Source organism: Coffea arabica, chromosome 7c (assembly GCF_036785885.1).
Source record: "Coffea arabica cultivar ET-39 chromosome 7c, Coffea Arabica ET-39 HiFi, whole genome shotgun sequence".
Classification (NCBI taxonomy): Eukaryota; Viridiplantae; Streptophyta; class Magnoliopsida; order Gentianales; family Rubiaceae; genus Coffea; species Coffea arabica.
Genome location: NC_092322.1, coordinates 34,583,849 through 34,592,763, shown reverse-complemented (window position 1 = coordinate 34,592,763; position 8,915 = coordinate 34,583,849). Strand labels below are relative to the sequence as shown.

General features: G+C 36.6%; 1 pseudogene; it reads right to left on the bottom strand.

The window, feature by feature from the left end:
- Positions 1-1,334: 1,334 nt before the first annotated feature.
- On the bottom strand, positions 1,335-3,841 carry LOC113699184 (subtilisin-like protease SBT3; annotated as a pseudogene).
- Between the last annotated feature and the right edge of the window lie 5,074 nt (positions 3,842-8,915).

Here is an 8,915-nt window from a genome sequence, read left to right as displayed (position 1 = left end):
TGTTTAAAAATTAATATTTTATTAGATAATTTTGTTGCGGTTGTCAACACTTGCTTATAAATCATTTATTTTACAAATAGATAGTCGTATGAATCTATTTTGATGGTGTTAATATAATATTGATGACATTATTCTCTCTGCCACACATACTTATGTGTGTAAATTGCCTACCTATATGTATGTTGCTACTACAATTTCTTTTTCTGTCTCTACATCTGAGCTTTTGATCAACGTTTCTTCTTCTGTCTCTATATCAAAGTTGCCTTCTAGTAATAACCTATCGGGCAAAAGGGTTTTTGTTCAGCTCTTCTTAAGCAAGGAATTGAGTATCCAGGCCTCGAAAACAACTGCATTACTTGCTTCCTATGTTCAATGTTTCAGGAAGAAAAGGCTAGCTAGCTGCCCATGTGTGGCTGGTAACAAGTGGCCAGTACATTATCCTACTAGAGAAGAAATCACTTTCGGTAGTAAAGGACGTGTGTAAAAGGCAAAAGCAAACGTAAAAACTCAATAGTAATTACGGGAAAAGGGGAAAGAGAAAGAAGACAATTATTCCGTGCAAGAAGACAGTTGAGTGGACAAAATGACACCCAATTGACTAAGAATACAATGTGTTCAATCAGCCTCACCCTTAATGGACCCCAAAGGAGAAGAAAAGCAAATGAAATTAAGCCAGAAGAACAATTCAAAAGAGGAGGCGTGACTTGTTAGTATTCTTCATTTGTATTCTTAGTGAATTATCTCTACTAATATTAATGATGAATTGACACGTGATAGAGGAAAATAAGGAGAAAATTATAACCAAAATTAGTAGGTGTCCATCATTAATTGCTCTACAAAATCTCCTGGGGGCTGAATTCCAAAGAAAATCGATTGAAATTTCTGATTTAGCAAAAAAAAAAAAAAAAGCTAGTCAGCATGATTTAATTATTCGATGGTAAGGCGTGAGTTGAATGAAATAAAATAGAAAATCATCAATTAGCCTTGCATTAGAGCAAGAAAAAAAATGAAGAACAAAAATTCTATTGCAGATGTAATATGACAAAGACATGTGTCCTGTGCAAAACATGATTGAGCAATCGTGCCCAACAATAATTGTTTTTAGTTTCCTGCACTTGTTTTGCAGTTTGGGAATCACGGGATTTGTTTCTGTTATTATACCACCAAACAAATGGCCATTAGAGCCTTATTTCAGCCAAAATTGGTCATTGTCTGACAGGCTAGTAGCTGTATGCCTGCTGCAATTTTTTTTTTCCACATATTTTTTTGCATGAAATTCAGATTCCTAATTATTTCTGCTCCGACAAGACCTGTTCACCAAACAGACACTGAAATTTTTGCAGAAATGTAATCATTCAACAATTATTCATCAATCATCATACATACTAAAGTATACATGTAAGTGATTAATAATTGTGTCCTGACAATGTTTTTACAGTTAGGGTCGTGGCCAGGATTGGACTTCGGACTACATGGTTACCTCCGGTATCCTCCCAACTCAGATAACCAAAAACTAGTGAATTTTTCAGGACTGAAAAACCTTCTATTGTCAATTTGTAGCTTTTCTTTTCATACTTCTGTCTAAAAGATAATGTGTCGGGTGTTACAGTGACTTTAAATCCATCCAATGGCACCAATTTTGCAACGTAAACCGACATCTCACTCCCAATATTGGTTACTGTTCTTGAGAATTCTTGCGTGGTTGAGCGATTGCCACTTGCTGCAAAATAAGCTATGAATGATGGATAGTTCAAGTCAAGTGATGGTTTTGAGCAATTGTGAGAAGACGACCTTGTGACAGTCTGAATTTGACTGGAATTGTAATTCAGAGCACATAGGAGATTAACGTAGTCTTCTATTCCAGCATCGTATATGAGTCCAGGGTCCAGAGCCTTGTTAGGATTAAGATGGCCAGTCCCCATAGCCAAAGGATTTGCGGCTTCATTATCTAATCCAATGTCTGTTATCGGGTGGTTCGTGTTATCCAATATATCAGCTGTGGTCATCATCGCTGATCGAATGGCTGCCGGACTCCAATCAGGGTGTACTCCCCGCAAAAGGGCTGCTACTCCAGCAGCATGAGGGCAAGCCATTGATGTCCCCGATATAATGTTAAAATTGTTGAAAAGTTGGCCTGAATCCACCAGAGTCACTGGAGAATTTGGAGGCCATGCAGCCAAGACTAACGCACCTGGAGCCATAATGTCGGGCTTCATGACAAAGGGACAGCTCTGCGATGGGCCCCTGGAGCTATAGCTAGCCACTCTTGGTGCTGGTTTAGTTCCGAGTTGTGTTCCATGGAATTCAAGCTTTGCTTTTGGGGCTGAGCTACTTTTAATGTAGTCCAAAACTTCTTCACCGTCTTCAAGATTTAGAAACACAGCTGGGAATTGACTTTCAAGGAAGAATTCCAAGTCAGTGTTGTTTGTAATGAATACAGCACCTGCAACTTTACTGTTTTGAACATTATTGACTTGGTTGTTCAACGTCTGATCCTTGTCTTGGCATACAACCACCTTACCTTGCAGTTCCTTCAGTTCTGTCTGGTTTTCGCATTTATTCATGAAGACAATTGGGACTTTGGCAGCAGTAGAATTGCCAGGGTAGAGAGACAAACCAGAGATTGATATCCCATTTCCAAGAAATACCGTCCCAGTGAATTCGCGGTCCATTGTACCAGCAGCAACTGTAAGAACCCAAGGCGTCCCATTGTGCAATGTCCCAAAGATAGGCCCCTCATTTCCTGCTGATGTTGACACGAATATGCCCTTTTCCAGGGCTGCAAATGTGCCTATTGCAACAGGATCTTGGTAAAATGGTACACCGTCTATTCCCAATGATATGGATAAGACATCAACTCCATCTATCAATGCCTGATCGATAGCTGCTACAACATCAGACGTGTACGTCCCTTCCTCCCAAAGGGCCTTGTACATGGCCACTCGAGCTCGTGGAGCCATACCTATGGCAGTTCCAGAGGCATAACCGAAAAAGGAAGCACCTTCAACGTAACTTCCAGCAGCAGTGGATGAAGTATGAGTTCCGTGTCCATCTGTGTCACGCGTAGAATTCATTGAGATTGTCAAATTGGGGAATTTGGCAAGTAAACCTTTGTTGAAGAAACGGGCTCCAATTAATTTCTTGTTGCATGACGAGGAGTTGAACTAGGTGCCACTTTCGCATTGTCCTTTCCATCGGGATGGAATTTCAGTCATTCCATCGTCACTGTAGCTTTTGCTCTCTGGCCACACACCCGAATCCACCAAACCAATGATGACATCTTTCCCATAATCTGAATTAGGCCACGCACCATACTTGGAATTGAGTCCAAGAAACTTGGAGGAGTGAGTGGTGTCCATTTTAACAGACTTGTCTTTAATTGCAGAAACAAAGCCAGGGGAATCTTTCATGGCTCTGAGCTCAGAAGGAGAGAGAATTGCACTAAAACCATGAAGAGCATTTGTATAAGTATATAGAAGCTTGGAGGAGGGTGGAAAATCTATGGTGGCTTCACTTGTAGCATCCGATATTGATTCAAGGGTAGTCAAATACCAACTTTGATGACTTGAGAAAGCTTTGGGCATGGATGCTAAGTCCATATGGATGATGTAAGTATCCATTTGTGCCCAGGTGGGCAGAAATTGGGGGATTGCAGCAAAGAGGAACCACAAACACAATAGGATATGTTGTATTGTTGCCATGGTTTGAACAATGAAATTGATGAGTTCTTGGAAGGCAAATCCTACTTATATATAGGAAAGAATGGTATGGAACGCAGGGGTGCTCCTTACTACAAGTTGTCTATTGTTTTATTTGTCCATGTGGTGTATATACGGATATGCCATGTTTGAAAGCTTTGCTACATATTTAACTTGTAAATACATGGGGCCCGTGAATTTCTGTCAAACCATCAGTTGTATCTCAATTTTCCCATCTCATCTTTGTCATGCTTGCTTTAGCTGTACTAAAGTTACTTGTTGACCTTTTCCAATTGATGGAAGGGATCCATGGTTGAGATTCGACAGTGATTTTCATTTTGAAAAAGGAAACTAAGGATGTTATACAAACTATGATTTTGAAAGTCAGATCACTCAACACATGAATGTCTCTTAATCCCTAATATTTTTCATCGGATACTTTTGCACATTTTTAAAATTTCAAGCGATGCAAGTAACGATAAAAAAAACTTTATATTTATCTATAACTTTCAAAATTATAACATCTGTGGCGCTACCAGAATCCTTTTCATCCCTGGACACACATCCATTGTCCATTTTTGAGGACCATGAGTGTGAACTCTAATGAAGCCTTCACGAAGAATTAATAATGGAATCCATGATCCAAAGATAATTGATACCTTAATCATACATCTAAAGGGTCTAAGACCTCAAAAAAGATTAGGGCAGGAAGTGACTCGGTGGTCCTCAAAGTACTTTGTTTACAGGTTTTGGTCCTTTCGGATAGGGACAACCAATTTCAAGATAATATAATATAACCAATTGTTTTGTCGTGCAACTGTGATGTATATTTACCCATCATCCGATTATTGTTGAATACAGCTCCAAGAAAGGGATTTATCAGCCGAAATGCAGCATAGCAAAATTTTTATTTGACAAAATAGCTAGAAAAAAGTCCCATGTAAAAATTGTAATCTTAAGGGATAATAAATTTCTAGCACACTGTTTGACCAAAGTAGTAATGAAGTCCTAAATTCTCTATTATGGCTTGTTGGTCTGTGTTTTGCGGATTTAGAAATTTAAAAAAAAAAAAAAATGTCTATGGCATGGTGTACATTTTATCCCCTTCCAAACCATGGCCCTTTTTGTGAATAAGGTCTTTAAAGATTTTTTAAGTATTGCATCGAGTTTGACATTGCTCTTGCCGCAATAATATACTGCTGTGTTTATCTACTTCAGCTTTTAGATCATAATTAAATAAACGTGCACCAATAAGATCGAAAGCGATTTAATCATTTTATGCTAAATCAATTGATGGCTAAATTCAACACATACCTAGTATTGTATATGCTAATCCATGCACAACAATACATTTATCTCATCAAATCTTCTTTATGAATTTTTAGCAGTACCTATTAATACATCTAAATCATAGCCAACCTATTATATAAATATTCACATTATAATTGTGATCATTCTTTTACATTTATATGCGTTACTTAACTAACTTTATTTTCTAAAAAATTCAATACTTAAACTACATTTTAACGAGTACCGCATTCATTAGACAGACCTTATGGTTATGTGTCTACATTTGCTGTTTCCTTCTGATCCTTTCTGATTTATTTGTGACGGGCTTGGAATATGAAAGCTAACTAGGTGAACTAAACTGGTCCACAAACGGTGGAGCGCGTTAGCTCACTTCGATATAGACATAAAACTTTAGTTTGATGGACCACACCATGTGCCAAATACAACGATAGAAATGCTCAATCTAGCCCTAGTGAGCCCGTTTGGACACCATAATTTGGAAATAAAATATTCAAATAGTGTTTCGCTTGTTATATAAAAATAATTTTTAACTATCTTTTTATTTTACATACATTATATTACATTACAAAAAATTTTATAATATTATTCAAAATAAAATTTTTCAGATAATCAAACTCACGCAAAAAAAAAAAAAAAAAAAAAAAATTATACTACTGCCTCACGGGATGGATAAGTTACCATACCCCACGCTTGCTAGCGGGAAGTGGGAATCACTTTCAAACGTCAAGAGTTCTTGTGTCAAGATTTTATGGTGCAACTAAAGGACACCAAACTCCACCAAGGTTTTGATTGTTACTTGCCAGTCACTATTTTGCTTGCTCATCTTGGCTATTATTTCCTCAAGGTTCGTCAAGTTACTTTGTAATACAATTAGGAATGTACCAAATTGTAATCAGAATGTGAGAGATAGTGTCTTTTTTTTCAATTCCAAGAGACATATTTGTTTCGATGTCCAAATATTTGTCAGATTATAACAACCTATAAGGTCTTTATATTCATGGATGAATACGCCATCAGATTCCCTGGCTGATTAGATGTTTGTGGTATAGTTAGTTGGGATTGAGGCAGGTACACTTGAGATTTGGTGTAATTGGTACTAGGAGTGTTTACACTGCAGGAAAAAAAGAAAAATCGAATATCCAGTCGATCTAATTTAGATCGAATATTGGATATCGGTGGAACAAAATTTGAAAAAAAAAATTTATATCCAATTTTTAAAGTTGGGTAAAATAGTTTGGGAATGAATTTTAAATTTTGATTCTTGAATTCCCGATTACAAGTCGAATTACCAAATATAATGAGTGTGTTTAGATTGTAAATTATTTAAGAAATTTTGTGAAAAAGTACTGTAGCACTTTTTTTTTATATGATATATGTGAGATAAGAAGATGATTGAAAAATGTGTTGGTGATACAAGCAAATCAGTTTGTATAAATAAGGTGTAAATAAAGTGTAATATTTTAGTAATACATTTTATATACTACATACCTACTAATATACTATATTACATATTAATTTATTAGTGAATAGTGTTATAATTTATGCTTTTATGACCTTAAACGTATATCAATTAATTTGTTAATAACCCCCATATTGTTAATTACATGTTAAATATAGTTAAGTAATCTATATTCAATGATATTTAGATATAACTGGAATAGATTATTTGGGCGAAATCTAATTACCAATATCCAAATTATCAAATAAAAGTTTGGACATTAATTGGATGTTGGTCTTGTAGAAAAAAATTTAAAAAACCTTGTTCGGACAGCCATTTTCCAAAGAAAAATTGCTACATTTTCCGAGAACATATTTCTCAATCACCTTTTTACCTCACATATATCAAATCATTACAGTAATTTTTCTACAAAAAAATCTAGAAAAATGCAATCCAAACACAACCAGTGATGGACACTTCTAACTTGTGGGTTATTGTTCTTGTTTTAAAAATTGGTGTACACTTACAAACCCAGTTGTACCTGTATATTGAGTTAATATGCTTGAACATGATTCACATACAACAAGGCTAGCAGGTACACAAATATTACTAGATCAATAGGGTGTTTTGACATTACTCTTAAATTTTTTCCGCTACAAGTGGGATTTGAAACCCCACCTACAGTCCACCACTAAGCCAAGTTCAGTGGTTCATAGCTGTACCATTTTTTTTTTTTCGGAAACGACAACTATTGTATAAGTCTAAGGAGGTTGTGGTAGGGGGTTAGCGGGTATACAGACCCAACTAGATCAAAGGCTGTGGTAGGGGGCTAGTGGGTTTACAGACCGAACTAGACCAAGGGAGTGCTCTGACACAACCCGTACTTTTTTTTTTTTTTATTAGCAACGATATATTTGTATAACCTATTCTATCCTAATCTAGGGGGGTGGGGGAGTGGTCTGACACAACCCGTACTTTTTTTTTTGTCAGCAACGATATATTTGTATAACCTATTCTATCCTAATCTAGGGGGTGAGGGAGGCTAAGGAGGCTGTGGTAGGGGGTTAGTGGGTATACATACCCAATTAGATCAAGGGAATGCTATGACACAATTTTTAGATTTTTTTCACTGCAGGTGAAATTTGAACCCTCACCTACAGCCAAGAAGGGACTTAAACCCCTCCCTGATGGCCACTGAGTCATTAGCCTCCGTCCCGTATTCAGCGTACTTCAGAAAAGGGGTAGGAAGTGCTGCGGGGAGCCGCCAATGTAGCCACCAGAGGCGGCTTTCTTAGGCGCGACTTTAGTGACGCGAAAATGTTTTAGAACAATGACTTGTAAGCATCAAAAGTGTGCAGTAGTGGTTCGTACGGAAGAAACGTTTGAAACCCAGTGGGCTCTGATTCATAACCCAAGCCCTTCAAAAAGTTACTGGATTTCTAGGTAACCCAAACCTAGCAGACTCATAATTTAATTAGACCCCATTAATCTTTCATTAACAAAAAATTAGCCTTTCATTTTGGGTTGGCAGCTTATGGACTTCGGTTTTACGTTACCAAGTAACAATGCTTTTGTTAGGAGAGGAGATTTTTGTTGATTTTTTTTTTTTCACTATGTAAGAGTTTTTTTTTTTTAACTCCACTTTCTTTTTCCATATTGTACTTGTACATTTGGGTTCAACTGCATCTTGAAAACTGAACAGAAAGGAAATCTCAGCTCAAAGGTACAATTTTATAGCGCAAATTTCTCATCTAAAGACATTTTCTAAGTTTCTTGTGTTATAGTGGTAAAATTAGAGAGAAAGGAGAAGGTGAGTCTCGTCAGATATTTAGAATCTTCAGATATGTTTTATCTTTGAGTTGCGATTCCGACCCTTGAAATCCATCTATAGGTTGTTGATTGGAGATTAAAACAAGAAGGCAAGTAGTTCTTAGATATCTATTGTCATCATTTCTATCCTTGAGTTAAGGTATCCTCCTTTCAAAGTTTAGAAAATAAATCGGGAGTCCAAATTGTACTTGCTTATATAAAAAAAAAAAAAAAAAATTTGTGGTAATGCACCTTTTTAGTTTAGACAGATCCTTCTCATTTAGTCCTTATAATATCTTTATGAATTTCTATCAAATTAGAGTCGAATAGTATAGGTGTTGCTGAAGCACAAAATAAAATTAAAAAAAGGGTAAAGTACATAAAACCACCCTGTGGTTAAGGAAATTGACACGAAACCTCCTCATTGTTTAGAAACTCCCACTTAACCCCCGTGTGCTTTGGACTTGTTTGGATTTTACCTGCTAACCGGCTGGGGAGCTAGCGAGTGATATTTACGCGACTTAATGGTAACTTGTGTCTAGCAGAAACTCATTTCATTCCAATTTTGTCCTCCATGTCTCTTCCAAGCTTGCACCCACCATAGTTGTAGATCTGCAAATGAAAAATTTCGACAGAGATGCAAAACGAAGACCCAAAAA